A 16,252-nucleotide genomic window follows, 5' to 3' on the forward strand; every position below is an offset into this window, starting at 1 on the left:
GATTATTGACATCATTATTGCATCTAGGGAAGTGACTCAACAGGCTTCTAACTTGGTTTTTTCAGGCCAATCAAGCAGCACGATTGTGGGACCCACTTTTAACAGGGACTATACTGCAGTTAATTTTGTGCAAACACAGCATATGAGAGCATGGTAAGGGAAAGCAAGTAAGTGTGGCTTCAAGTCCCTTTGAAGCAAGGACCACTACTGACAGTCTTCTCTTCTCTGGCTTTGACTGTGCAACACCAGCCCATGGGGTTGCATACTTTAGGCAACTTGCCACTCAACAGAACAGTTCCCATCAGCCCTTCGCACCAATGAGGATGGACGCAAGCACTCCCTCACTCCCAGCATGGCTATTCCCATGCTATCAAATCAAGTAAAATTCAGAACAACTCATCCATACAGAAAGCAGAAGAATGTTTTCTGTGGTGACTCTTGGAGAAAGTGCAATGGGAGAACATCTTCTCTCTGCAGATAATCATTATTTCATGCCTGAACTGACATTCAGATGCAAGTCTTCAGCAACCTTTAATGTCTTTTCTATTTCATTGTAAAAAAAACTTCAAAGTATTGTTTGTCTTTCACATTAATAGTATATTATGCCAGTTACTACCCTGGTGGCATTAGCAGATGGCACAGCTTGCAAGGATTCCCAGTGAAACTTCTCACAAGTCTTAAATAGACACTGAACTCTTTGCAGCTGGAAATGTTTAGTGCTTTGTGATTGCAAATAGCAGCAATGCCCACAACTCCCTAGCTGCTTGCCTCTTGAGGAATAACTTCCGTTCATCAACGGGAGCAAAAATCCTTTAAAATGAACCATGAAACATTCATTTCTAGAGTTCTTGAGAAGACATCTTAACAGAAAAATTCTGAGGAAGAGACATTTTCCCAGCCAGGCAATATTGTGTTTGAGGAGCAGCGATGTGTAACATTTTTCCTCAACATTTCTGAGTACAGATGGCAGAACAGGTTGGTATATTTTAGTTCCTATTCAGGACAAGATCCTGTTTATTGTTATTAGAGACATAGTCACTTCTTAAAAGCTTTACCCAATGACTTTATGTCCATGTTAAGCAAGAGCTGATGACTGAAAAATATTAGTAGGTAAGGATTTTATATATGTGAATGTATAGAGCTTCAAGGCAGGCTTGTCTGAAGCACTAAAGTCAAAGCATGGGCAAGTCAGACACTTTCTTATATTTATTTTATAGAAGAAAATATACAGGGGGAAAAAGAAAAAAGTGTAAAACATGTAAAAACTGAAGTACCAAAAAGCCTGAGGCATACAACAAGATGTCAGTGCACACTATTCAAGCTGCTAAGATTTTGATAGAGTATCGGTGAATGCCAGTCACTTTTCTGGAAAGCAGTAACTGATGTTAAAGAGTCATCTCAGCCACCTGTGTTCAGATTTACCACACTTGATGAAGGGTTTTGGGAGGTTATTGTATCCTTTGTACGTGATCCATTTAAGGTAATAAATTACTTTTGAGCTTTCTGCCTAGCAAACAATAGTGCAATAGCCATTACCTTTTCAGTAAGTTCAAACTGCTAGTTGTTTCACTTTATTTTCCAGTGAGATTTCAAAAAGGTCATGATAACCTTGTGGTCAGCATGGTTGCTTTGTGTTATTAACAGGATATTCTGAGTTCCAAATGACTGGTCATCTAGTCCTGCTATTTCCTATACTAATTGAATAAATCAATTTTTCTTGTTTTCAATACAGAGATCAACAGGCATAAATTGAAAAATAGCTCTGTAATTGTGACCAGCCCCTAAACCTTCTGGCTGCCGACCTGAATGCGTGATGTTGCAGGAATTCCAGACCAAGGAAAAAAGAAGAAGGATCTCCTTTACAGCAGAGTAGCAGTGAAGAAATCTTGTATAAATTATATGCAGCATTCCATTCACCTTCTCAGTTGAGATGGGGTCACCAGAGTACTTTACTGCTGACCTGAACTGCAAGCTACTCAAACAGGTACTAAACAGAGGGTTTTGCAGACCTGACAAAACAAATTCTGATGTAAAAATTTGGAGTTCTCTATCCTCAAGGGTAGGGTTCATAGACTTGATAGAGAAATGGTTGCATGAAGTTGAGGCACTAGACTATGGGAACAGAACTTCAGAAAGTTCTTTCCAGGCACATTCTAAGAGCCCTGGAGGTAATGCAGGGTGTGGGAGGACTGACCAGTCTGTCTCACTACTAGCTGACAAGATGGGATGAGCGAAAACAGGCATAACTCCATTTACATCAAAGAAGATAGATTCATTGCCACCCATGCTCAATGTAATCTAATGACTTCTTAAATTTAAGTGGGTGCAAAGAAGAAACAATCATTTTTACCAGCAAGAACTCTTAAAGATTTGTAGGAATATCAGAGTACTTTACACATTTCTGCATGAAAATAAAATGCATTCTGGTTAGGATGCTGAACTGGCGTGACAGCTGTGAACAAAAAGTTCACAGCCTTCTGTGAAGCCTTCTGACACTGACGAAAATTTAGAAGAGTGACACTGACTGTAAAGTGTTACTGTTTTCCTTGTAATTATCTAAACCTGTTAGGTTAGGTTAGGCTCAGACTGAAATGTAACATGATGTACTTTTTAATAGAGAATTGCGTGTAATCTCTGCAGTTAGGCTCTTGCTGATCTGCTGGACTCTGAACTCTGCTGTGATTCTGCAAGGAGCATGAATCCCTCCTTTACCTTCTCCTTCTAAATATAAATGGAATTCATTTTCAGGTTTCATATGGTTCAGTGCCAACTTGGTGATGGCTAAATGCTTTTCCTACTCAGCTCTAACTTGCAACTATGTATTAAGTACAAGTCCTGAGAGGCAGCATCCTGCATGTTGTTTTTAGGATCTTTAAGATCACTTCTATGTGATGAAATAAGACTAGTTAGATATAATTTCATCTTAGTTCTTGGATGTGTCTTCATCCATCAGATTTCATTTGAGTTTATACTTCTGGGTAATAATACTGTCCTGAACATAGAAGGCTACACAGAAGACAAGCAGTTCCCAGTAAATATACATGAAGCCAGCCTACCAATCCTTGCCCAAGACTTTCAGCAGCAGTCTGGGAAAGAAAGCCAACACCTCTGCGTGAACATTTATGGTCAGGTTCATATCTTTCGCCTCAAACTTCAGTCTCTAATAGTAGTAGACTTATGAGCTGAGATGTTCTTGGAGCTGCTGTGAAGTGTTGCCCCACATCAAAGAGCACAGGGAACTCCACGACTCCCACTGAAGTCTCCTGGAGTGAATTCAGTGCATTAAGTCACATCTTCACGCACCTCATTGATCAGTAGACTAATTGTATCAACTCTACATACCACATATTGATTTCCTGCACTCTGTCCCAACTTTATGAGACATCTAATTTGCTGTCAAACTACAGTCATTCGTCAAGTAGAAGCAAACTGCTGGCCTTTCACTTTCCTCTAGTACTGTCAGGAGCAAACTGCTACCCTCAGCTGTCATCACTCACCTTCAGAAACAAGATTTTTCTTGTAATTCTTCATGTTTTGTAATTTCAGGGCTCTAATGATGAGTACTAATGTGCTAAAAATCTCTTCTAAACATGGAGGTATTAAAATAAGTACTGTCAGACAAGTTGAAGCAAACCAGCCCAGAGCACAACAAGTAAAAGTTTATGTATTACACTTTTAATGCCTACATAAATAAGTTTACTTGACAAAAAGAGGACACATCACAGAAATGTAACTAAGTCACTTATGGTTTTCATTACTCATTTCACTGAGGCTGTGAGTGAAACTAGAATCAAAGATAGCTCAGTAAAATCAGAGCCAAAGAGAATAAAAATACACCTACTATTTATATACTGCACTTGCAACAGTAGTGGAGCCCCATGCTCCTGATAAATGAGTTTACCCTTGACTTTGCTTAAGGAAGAATATAACCAGGAGTCAGTCAGCAGCAGCACCAATCTGTTCAATGAATTCACCTGCAAGTCAGTCTTCTAGCACTAAAATTTGCTAGCAACAGGGAAAAAGACCAGCCATTTTCTGAAGAAAGCAGCTTATCCTTGCCAATTCTAACCAACAGTTAAAGAACACTGAAATATTTTAAGATGTAGTTGCAAAGATGTTCTTTTGCCCCAGACTTCAGTCTCTAATATTTGTAGACTTATGAGCTGGGACGTTCTGAGCTGAGATGTGAGTGTCTGCCTTTAATCACTGGAATCCTTCTTCCATTACAAGACCAAACATTCCTTATCCACTCTAGGATAACAAAATATTGCCAGAGACTAAGATTCCATACTTATAGAGGAACTACCTATATCCCAACCAATTGCTGCAGAGATACCAGGTTTCTGAGAGCAGTCTTTGCTTTCTCTTTCAATGCTCAGCTGTTGCTACAGGCAGACATGGCTGTTCCTGAACTCAGGCACTTCTATTCTTTCGTGGATCAGGACCACTTACAGTCCAGTAGGTGGATAAAGCTCAAATCCCAGAAGCCCTGCCCAACACTATTTGGATACATTCAGTTTGTAAATTCAGTGAGAGAACTGCAAGCAAAGGTCATAAATACAAACTGGCATGCTATAGAATTATACTTTGTAGACAGGCAAGTGCAGCTTTGTGACTCTACTGCAAGAAATGGTGCCCTATAATTGCAGGAACAAAAGAGGTGTTTAAAGAGCACTGCAAAAAGAAGAACAACCGGGCACTACCAAGAGGGCATGGCTGCAGGACAAAGGAAGGCATGAGAACAATTGCAAACATTAGTCTGGCTACTACAAATTGCATTACCCCTGAAAACGCACAGCCCAGTGTGTGGAACCAGAGTCCCTGTGTGGCTTGAGCTGTGGTCTGTGCTATGGCATTGTGCTGCACTGGTGCCTGTTATAGCCAGGATGTAGAAATCCAGCTTCTTCAATATAGAGGAATATATATTTTAGGAAAAAAAAAAATTTCTGAAAGAGTGGTGAGGCATAGGAACAGCCTGCCCATGGAAATGGTGGAGTCATCATCCCTGGAGGTGTTCAAGAACCACGAGGATGTGATAATGAGGGACGTGGTTAGTGGTCATGGTGGGGATGCGTTGACAGTTGAACTTGATGATCTTATTGGTTTCTCCAATCTTCATGATTCTATGACTCTGTGAATGGCCAGAAGGCCATGCAATGTCTTTGATCATGTGAACTGCCTTGTTCAGTAGTGTGGCTGTACTCAGTGTGCTTTTGAGAAGGCACCTCATGCCATGCCATGTCATTCCATCTGAAGTTTTTGATAGCAAATGACATTCCCTTGAAATCATCATCTTCCTCAAGGATTGCACCTGCAAACTCATGAGAGATTTTGGCAACAAATGCTGTAAGACCAGCACTCATCTACATAGAAATATGCATAGGCAGCTTTCTGTCTTATTCTTAAATTGTTTTGCTCTTATGCCTTTTTATATAAATCATATGTTATTTCATTTTCAAGGCAATAAGTAGCACTTACTAATGCTTCATATAAATAAAACACAAAGTATTTGTGATTCACTTCCTGAATGGCTTCCTGAAATGCAAATTTTAATGTTATTTTGGAATATTTCCATATATTGGCTTCATAGATTAGAAATTATCTTTTGAACACATCTGATAGTTATGAAAGCATTTTAACTCTCTTTGTAAGTAGAGATAAGGAAACATTTTTCAAGGTCATACAGAAACCTGAATCTTTAGAAGCCAGGCAGAATGCCTTGGCTACACAATCCTTTTGGTTCTGCTGGGTACATCAGTGTGTTGTTATGCTTTACAAAATACCAAATACTTAAAAAGATATGCTTAATGGATTATTTTTTAGAAGACCTCTTAAGTCACTGTTAACTACTTTCCACAGCTGAAATTCTTCCATAAACCATTTCCCTGGCTATTAAGATATTATTTGACAAATAATAGCTTTATCACTCCAGACATTGGAACTCTAGCTACAAATGGCAGCAGAAAAGAGAAAACAGCATCCCTCAAAGTTTGTGAGAGATTTGGCAGGGACTATCTAGCAAAACCATATGAATTTAATTTTTTCCTCTCTTAGAATTTGTACCTCATAAACTTGATACAAGCAGGCTGGCAAAATGTAAGCAGTGGTCTTGAGTTACATATTTCCATTACAAGTAGTAATCTTAAAAAGCTGTCAGCAGCTGGTTAGAAAATTAATGACTTGCATGCTATGGTCAACCCTATACAATGTAGGCAGCAATCTTTTCATTGACTCATACTAATCTCTCTCCTGCACTTAAATTTTAAATGCACAGAAAACAGCAAGGGCAGCTCTAAGATATGCTGCAGAACTGACGAGTAGATCTGGAGCTTTAGTTTTCAGCTGCGCAGCACATTGCTCTGGTGCTGCATAGCAATTGGCAGCAACACACGCCAACTGGAGACTGCAGTGGTGCAGAGAGCTGACTCATCATCCTGAAGGTCACAAAAAGTCTGCATTCAAGCCTGCCTTTGGGAGCACTACTAAGCAGAGAAAAGAAAAGATAACTGTACATCAGATCTACTCCAGAAACAATCTTTTCTGTCTACAGTGAAGGACATTTCTTCTTCTCCACCAGAAAATACCCTGGACCCAAAAACTAAAATAACCATGAGCAGAGTAGTTGATTTCCCAGTGTAATTGCTTCTGCAATAATTGCAACAATGTGATCTTTAACTTTGCTGAGATATTCAGAAAAGGAACCTCTCCTACGTTGGAGTAACTGTCAAACAGCCAAAGAGAATCTTATTTGGAAAAAAATATAACTTCTTTCTCAATACCTCTGTGGCTCATTACCTCACTCTCTGGAGTTTACCAAGCAGCGCCATGTATCATAATTCATGGGAACAGTTAGAAGCATATGTACTCTTCTGCTATAATGAGCACCCAGTACACATACAGCATTACAAACAAAACCACATGCTAGGCTGTTAAGAATGCTAAGCAAATTTCTGCATCAAATGGAAACTGATTGCAACTATTTCCAACGAATGCCTTTAAGGAAAAAAAAAAAAAGCATCAGATTAATTTTAACAGCTTCTTAAAATAAAGCATAATTGTGCTGATCTTTTATTAAACAACATGGTGTCTAACATGAATCCAAATGAAATCAATAGGAAAATTGCCAGTGAGCTGAATGAAAACTGGAAGAAATTCTCTAATTATAAATGCATACTGCTGAAAACAAGACAGGAAACGTCAGCATTATGTTTCTCCTTAATGCAATTTAAGCAAGTAGCCAAGATCCTTGTATTAAAAAAAATAAAAACCTGTAAAATGTACTCTACTGCCTTTCAATATTATCGTTTCTAAAGCCTCTTTTTAACATTCTTTCAATTTTACTTCCCTGTCCTGCAGTGCTGGGCTGTGCCTTTTTGCCCACATCATCCTGAGTACTAGAGAAGGGAAATTTTTCTAGGAGTTCCTTCCTCTTCTGTGCGGCACTATGTGCAGAAGCTTGCTTGAACTTCTCCACAACTCCCAGCTTCACGTGGAAAATGGAGCACAGCAGCATTTGGGAAAAGCTCTTACATGCAAAACATGCAGCAAAAGGATGAACATAAAAATGAATATTTCAGAAAATGAAATCATTTCAGTAATCTGTCTTTTCTCTTCCCAGACATATCTACCTGAATACATTTTTAGTCTTTCTCCTTTCTGCAGTTTGATCATTTCAGAAGGTCTCTTTTAATGTTACCAAATTGCTTTAGCTTACATACTAATGGGCTTTAGTCACTATGGCAGCTGAAGCCAAATACATCACTGCAGTTAAAATCCTCTAGGGAATATTTCTGGTCTTGGGGTCATTACTGCAAATGCAACTTAGTTTTAAGTTTATCAGCTGTCTCTGTGAAAAGTCAGACAATTCTTAAGACAAGATATAGGGGTTTTGCATGTGGGGAATCCTTTTCTTCCGTTAAGGAGTTTTTCTGTTTATTTATTACAGAATTGAAGTTTCTCAGTCCTCCTATTTCAGTTGAGAGAATTTCATTGGTGTGGCAGTCCATGAATAATAAATGACAGATCTGTTTGCAAGTACTAAGGGCTGTTGAAGCAAGCTTGGCATTCCAGACCAGACAATTTCTAAATATTTCTAAAATAATATTATTTATGGTTGAATTTACCTTGAGCCTGCCAATCAAATTTTTTTGAAAACAAATACCAGTTTAGGACCTATTCTTGACACTTTTGCTGTAATATTTATTACATAAAATAATAATTCTACATTGGTTGCCAAAATTATTCCCTAAACATAATTTACCTAATGATGCTCTTTGAAAGGACATTATGTTCTGGTGAAGTTCCTCTTTTACACGTAATGTTATTGATTGCTGTTTCTAGAACAAATCACAGAATTGTAATAGCTGCATTACAGAAGAAAAGTTTATTTTTGAATGCTTGATTTTACTTTTATGAGCTATAGAATTTCTAAGTCTGTCACACATACATTGTTACTATCCACTAATTTACCAGCTGTGGAATATCCCTGAGCCTCTGCAAACACTGTAAAGCCTAACAAGAAGCCCTATTTCTAAGCCCTTAATGAGAACTAGGTTTAAGCTTTTCCCTCAGCAACCATCCAACTTCCCAGCTCCATGGGAAAACTTGCCCAAAGCTTTCATTTTGCTTTGCATGTAGTCAGCGGGAAAAGAAAGAAGGAAAGAAAGACAGAAAGAAAAACAAAACACACAAATAATCAAACCACCATGGAGATAAAACAGTGTTACTAATCAGTTTCTGAGTTCAAATTCATCATCATATTCTAGTAGCATAAGGTTTTCTGGTTTGAAAGTGGAAGGCAACTGCTTTACTCCAAGATGGAGATCTTGTTCTTCCAAATGGGAGACTCAGTTGAAAGCCTCAAAACACCTTAATCCTCTGATTCTTTACTGGATGTGTCATCCAGTTCATCAGCAAGACAGTCTTATACAAATTGCAAATGTAATATGAAATAAATTACCTCTGCATACCACACAGTCAAGTACTATTAATTAATTACAAATTTTCATAAAGAAGGAAATGAGAAAGCACACCTGCTAGAAATGTGTTTCAACATAATGTGAAAATTCTTTTTGCTTTCCTTTCTGTAATTAAAACAAGGCATAAAGTAGTCTCTCCAGTATTTGTCCTTACATTAACCAATGATGCAATGATTCAACAGTTGAAACATAATACAACACAAAAAAAATCTAATAATGCTATCCTGTGATTAGAATATCGAATACAAGAAGAGAGGGAAAAAAAGCAATATTTTCAGGAACTATGAACCCTTATTATCTTGAAAAATCTGTGTCTTTTAATACCTAAAATAAAAAAAATTCAATACATAATTACACTAATTATTGCTGTAAACTGCAGTATCATAAGCAATACATGAACAGTGGAGATAGCTCATATCCACTGGCATGGTACAAAGAAAAAATAATTCTTATCAGAAGGGCTTGGAAATCAGAAATCAATGAACCAGTAAGTGTGACAGTAAAAGCTGGCCATTTCTATAACAAAAGGGGCAGACTCCAGAGGCCAATAAGAAGTCCAGCTTGAATTTTAGCTTTTGTTTCTTTTTTTTCTTTTCTCTCTCAATTTATTCTGTCTCCACCACCATAAATATGGAAGAAAAACTAAAACAAACAAACAAAAATAAGGTAAAAATAAAAGTGAAGAATAGACCTGCTTCTGAAAATACATACTTTAATTTTCAAGCAAGCAAAGGCTCACCCTGTGGGGTAAAACGAAAAAAAATAAATATAAGCTCTACTCTAGGTTCCAACTCTTGCAGCTAAGTCTTCCTGCCTTTCTCTAAATCTTCATTGTTATTTAGGAACCTCTGATCACTCTTTGTGCCTCAAAAATACGAATCTCTGAAAATACTTAATAATTTCACCCACTGGGTATAGTCGTCCAATTTCGGTCTGGTTCTTTGTGGAACAGTTAGAAACCTCTAGCATACCATGACTCATTAAACTTTAAGGTCTATTCTTCCTTTTATGTGCATGCTTAACACCTATTAATGGCCATAAGAGTTATGTGCATACAACAGTGAAAGATTAAACTCTTCATTGTTTAAGATTTGGTGATCAAGCACAGCGCTGCTTTAGGAAAAACATCAAGGATATTGCAAGTACTATGCAGAGTAAATCTCATTACACAGTACTAATAGCATTTGTGGCAGTGTGTGCTTCTTAAATCAACCATAGGTGACCACCTGGTGCCCTGTAACTGGAAGGCTGCTCCCTCAACACATGGACCGACCGGTCTCTGCCAAGGAGATTAATCTGTAAGCTGCTATGATTCTTTTCTCCTGACACTTTCTCCCCCACTGAGAACAACATGTGTTTTATTTTCAGTTTGAATATTTGAAACTGAAGTATGGAGCATTTTAAATTATGTTTAGTTGTAGATACTTAAAACATTAATATTCTGTTGAGGCGAGATGGAGAAGCATGGATTCAAATACAGAGATGTTAACTTGGGAATGAGCATAATGTGATGCTTTTCACTGCAGTCTTCACACAGAATGGACTTCTTGATCAGATTCACCTACTACTTTCCAAAAGTACAGTTGCTGCAAGGCTGATTTTAAATACTCTCAAATACAGCAACGAGAGAAAATGAAAGCATCTGTACAAGATAAATGAGTACACTGAAAATCATACAAGACATCTCTTTCATTGGTCAGCATTATCTTTTCTACAGAGGCTATCCACAATAATCTTAAATTAGCATGGAGAATTTTTTCAACTAGGTTAACAATATATACCAATTAAATCAGCAGGGTCATGCTGACTTACATCAGCTGGTGTTAGCTGATGTAAGTCAGCATGACCCTGCTGATTTAATATATTTGTGTCCTAGCACACAAATTAGTTTTCCCACAGACCCGAACAGAAAGGACAACAATAATTATGCAACCATTTGTAGGCACCAACTAAGTAGTTAAAGAAGGTTTTATCATCCAAATTCCACAATGCCATGAAAAAAAAAAAAACCTTGCTCTCTATTTGAAATCAAGAAATCCAGAAAAATCAAACTTTAATGAAAGACATTTGCATTAGGCACAAGATTAGAATTAATTTATCTGGCTTGCATCCAGTTGTAATGATTGAGGATAACAAGCAGGACGAGCAGCGATTACCAACTTTTTTAAACAAATTTTATCTTTCTCATTCCTTTTGGCAATTGACACCAACTAGCGTCCAGCAATGAATTGCCAAGATGAGACTTCAAAGATAACTAGAGAAGAATATTAATTTACAAACGTATCAAAACTGAAATCTAGAGATGTCTTGGCAGAACCTTATTAAAATAGCTCAGTTGTTGATGAGGAGATAGAAAAATGAGGGCTTCAGTTATGAAGGAAACAGTGAAGAAATAAATGTTCTGTATTTTTATTTTGTATGCTTCTGTAGGTGTTTTGTATATATATGTTTCATATGGAGATCTCATGATTCACACTGACAACTTATCTAAAGTTACAGCTCTTAAACAATCTTTGGCAAATCTAGAGATGTAAAGGTTCTGTTTAAACTAATTGATTTAGAAAAAATATAGATTTTAAGAGAGAGACTGCCCACTTTTTTTGTCATAAAGATCATCCTTCTACTCCTTCTGCTCGTCTCTCTGACAGGCTGCAGGCACTGCCATCACCTTGCACAAACTGCCCCTGGAAATATTCTCCAGCATTCCTCATTTCTGGAGGACCTCAACTGTAGCCCTGTAGGTCATACTGTTGAATTATTTTCATGCTGAGTTTAAAGCAGATAAAGCAATTGGAGAATATGAGAGGCGGAAGAAAATAAAACAGATCTTGGGAGTTTGATAACAACAGAAAGTAATGTGCAGACAATCCAGAAAACATGACAAAAAATCTCAGTTTTCACATGGGTGCAAATGAGTGAGAGTAGTAAATTCGGTAGAGAGAGTAAGAACAGTTTTACTGAAATTTTCTGAGTATAAGTAGATTAACAATAAACATCTTCATTTTGATATATCTAGTCTTAAAAATTCCTGCAGGATTTCAGCCCCAAAATTCTGCAGAACCTACAGCTGCAGAAAGTCGGAATTTGGCAAGACTTCATGAGGATATTTACAAGCTTTAATAAGGTGTCCTTGACAGGCACAATCAAAAGGAGATCTATTGCAAGATGTCTTCAAGAAAACCACTGGAACAATCAAGAGAAAAACATTTTCCTTATTCAACAATGCTGTACTGCCAAGAACGGATATCTATGGAGTAAACAAAGACAGTCAAGTCCAAAAGTTCAGTAGCTTTAAGTCAGACAGGTTGAATGCAATTTCTATACCACATCTGCCTTAAGGCCAATAGTGTGCATTAGGACTTCATATGTGGCGTGAGGCAAGGCAACATCACCTTTGCACACAAGGTAGGATTTTACTTTGTTCTCTTAAGAGCATTTCTTTACCTGTCTTCATCTGCTACATAAAATGAGTCTCTTCTGCAATATTCTGCCCACACAATGACGCAGGATATGCTCTATAACTCACACTCCTTGTTACCGCAGAGTCCAAGTTTAACTGAAGAAAACCACTCAGTCCTGATTGGTGTCTACTGTTCTCATCTGAACTGTTATAGCTCTCCGCTGAAATAGCCCCTCAGCCCCTGTTTTATAAGTACTTGGAAAAAAAGAAGTACCCCATGACGATAAAATAACCTGTTGGGTACCATGGCTTCTCCACACAAGCCAAGTAGAATCGGCTGGATACCATAGACTGTTACTCAACTTTTAATAGATCATTCCATAGGAAAAAAAGTTGTTGAATATTAGCTAATATTCCTATATAACTCTTGGTGAGCAAGGGATAAGTAATTGTTTCTTTAAATACATAGATTATTTATTTTCTTCACATGCCTAAGAAAAAGAAAAAGGTAAGCATTTACAATTATCCTCACCAGATACTGGGACTGTGCTGCTGGGAACATTTGGTTCTTATCCTGAAGCTGCTCATAATACTGTTACAGGAAAAAACAAGAAGAAAACCTTGTTTTGGTCAGCCAGGAGTAGGGACTTAAGAAATAAATGAAGGTCCCTGTCGAGAAGAGTAAGTATCACCTGGATACAGAGTGCTTCCCACAATTTCCCCTATCTTGATACCAATTAGAGGACCCTGAGAGCTGCAATGATGAGTGCAGCTGTATGCAGGTATCAGAGAGGTGAGTAAATTTGTGTGCCCATCACCTCCAGAGAAAAGCTCGTGAATAAGAGCTATGCTTTCCAATGCTTTAAACAGTAATCAAAAGTGTAGGGATAACATAGACTGAGATTTCAAAATAATACCTCTCTCCTTTCCCTAATATCCCTTGCATCCCTCATTGCTCATATCCCTCATTGCTCACTCTTCAGCAAGATTCCAGGATTTCCAATAACTTTCCCTTGTTCTGTTTCTGAAGCAAGTATATCTGCTTTTGTTTCTAATTTAGAAGACAATGAAGTATAGGCTACTATTCACTCAAATTCTAAGCAGAGATATGGTCTGGTATGAACATTAGACCATGACAATATTTCTATGTTTGACAGTAAACCTTCCGTAATTATATTTATAACTAGGGAAATATTTTCTCCCTCATATTCCAAAGAATAAAAAAATAAAATAAAGTCAAAGAATCTGAAGTGAATTGGCACATTTATTTGCAAACTGTCCTTGGCTTGGTTGCTGTGACACAAAAACACAAGTTCTTTGGCACAGCTCTCACTGTTTACAGATTTAATCTGCTGTTAGTGAATATTAAATCTTGATATGCAACTGTAAACACATCTCTGCTGTTCCCTCAGGTCACTGCATGTGGATTTATATTTTACAGATGTATCACCGAACCACAGCATGTCTGCTGTTCTTTTAACATATTTATAAAATATCCCCTTCCACTCTCTTTTGAATGCTATAAATTGCTTTCATGATTTGCTCAGGGACAGTGAGAATTCAGTTGGCATTGTAATATTTCATTTATTGCATGAAACACTCAGAAACACTTTATAACATTCAACAGTCATATCAGACAGCCCTCAAAAATCTTAAAGACTCATTTCTATCACCAGAGTATGGGTCATTTTTCAAGCCACAAGTAAGGTATGCAGGCTATTTTGGGGGGAAGGATATATTCATAAGCATAAAATCAATTAGGATATTTGAATTAAAGTTTAATGACACTAATACAACTCTATGCATTCTATATAGGAACTCTTTTTCCCTACATGGCTTCTCGTGTATGTTGCCATTACCTATAAGATGGTGCTTCATTCTCACTTTGCTGAAATACCAGTATGCCTACAGTAACATGCCTACATTTTCAACATTCATTTCAAACCTTACCAACCATTAAAACATTCATTGCCCATCTTAGCATTAGATAATGCATCAAACAATATGTTTAATTCAGTGACTTAAGCCTAATGAACAGAAGAACCTTTTCAGCTTATACAGCCTGTAAATTCTACACTTCCTGAATCATGGAAAATCTTAATTCTGGCTCTCAACAATGCATTCCATAGATCTGCTCTTCCCTGTTTGCAAACACACCCCCAAGGCCTACAGATCCATTGGAGGAACTGCAGTCATTGAGGCAGAACCGGCAGCCCACGAGGCTCTGGTTTCCCTGGTCTGACCCTTTTTCCACATGCTTTGCAATGTTCAGGATGAAAGCTCTCCCGAGGACTATATGAACCAACATAGTGTTTTTTGGTGGAGCTGAATTTCTGCACCATGTCATCTTGGAGACTGTGGGAGCAGCAGAAGGAAGAGAAGATGTGGTGTCTTTTGCTTCCATCTGAAAAAGCCTTTACTTAACAAATAACTTCAAAAAAAGGCATTTTTTAACCTAGCATGAATTGTATTTAAGGGAAATTTTCTGCTAAAATATACTTAGCTGACTCTTTGACCAGTTCCACAATCTTCTTTTTCTGTGTGTGTGTGTGTATGTGTGTGATAGAGATAGAAATTCTCCTTCTGGTTTCTCTTCTGTGCTCCTTCCAGCTCACTTCCTCGCCTGCTTTATTCTAGACAACCCCCAGGGCTGGTGTCTCATCCCTGTGTGCTACATTTACTAGGAGAAAGCACTATGTTTCATAGCTGCAGTTGTTGGCCAACCATTTTTTTGTTTTGTTTGTGCCATTATTTGCATTTCAAACAGAGTCAATAGGAGCAATAAACTACAAAATAAATTGAAGTTCAGCCTAGAAAACAAACACTCTTTATTAATATGACTCAGCTACTGAAGCACTGGAATATAGAAAACTCATTAAAATTGCACAGTCCCTAATTCAGGTGAGATCCAATGTATCTATATGTCAAAAGCTGTAATTTAAAATGGGAACATTTTCTTCAGCTGATGATAACCTAGTTTCAATAGGCAATCGCTTCTGTTGCTGGGTTTAAACACTTTACAGCAGGATTCCAAAAACAGTGCAATAGAAAAATAGAAAAAATAGAAACTGATGTTCGATGATTCTTCCTCTTTTCTTCTTCCCTCAAGTACCTTCACTGTAACAGTTCCTATTTCTTATCTCTTGCAGAGATCATTACCTATTCTAAGCCTATTCTCACATCCTTAGGTGATTTCTCACTTTGACTGATACAGATTTGGAGACTTTTTTTGGAGGCTAGTGCCAGATACAATCAAACAACTGCAGCCAGCATTGTAAATCAAGACTTTAGGAGAAAATAAATAAAGAAAAGCCAGAGAGAAGCTGTAACATCCCTATGCAAAATCCATAGAAGCTTTCTGCAACAATGATTGAATACAACCCCAGTTTATACACTGCACTCTTACGTGGCAGAACGTGCTCGAGGTGTTCCTGCACATATGCACGCAGGCAGATCTCCTGTGAGGAGCAGATGAAGGTGCACATCCTTATGACAACTAACTTCTCACTCCTGCTGCAAAGACAACTTCCAGTCATGCTTCTCATAAAAAATATGAGTGCAATTCAATCATGTTTATTTCCCTCTGCTTCCAAATAGCACTGTCATCCATGACCCATGTACCTCCAAAGGATATATATACATCTTTGCCTCCAATATCCATGAACGCTTCTGGCAAAAACACCATATTCCCTTGGAGACAGGACAGGAGGGGAGCTCTGGGATTGGAAATGGCAGCAGAGCCCCTGGCTATGACATCAGGCCTCTTAAACTGATGGCTGGGACGCTAATAACAAGAGCACTCTGTTTCTTAATGGACCTCTGGGATTCTCAGTGTACCTTCAGTGTGAATAGGTAGGCATTAGTCTTCCCACTC

This window comes from Meleagris gallopavo, chromosome Z (genome assembly GCF_000146605.3).
Source record: "Meleagris gallopavo isolate NT-WF06-2002-E0010 breed Aviagen turkey brand Nicholas breeding stock chromosome Z, Turkey_5.1, whole genome shotgun sequence".
NCBI classification, from domain to species: Eukaryota; Metazoa; Chordata; class Aves; order Galliformes; family Phasianidae; genus Meleagris; species Meleagris gallopavo.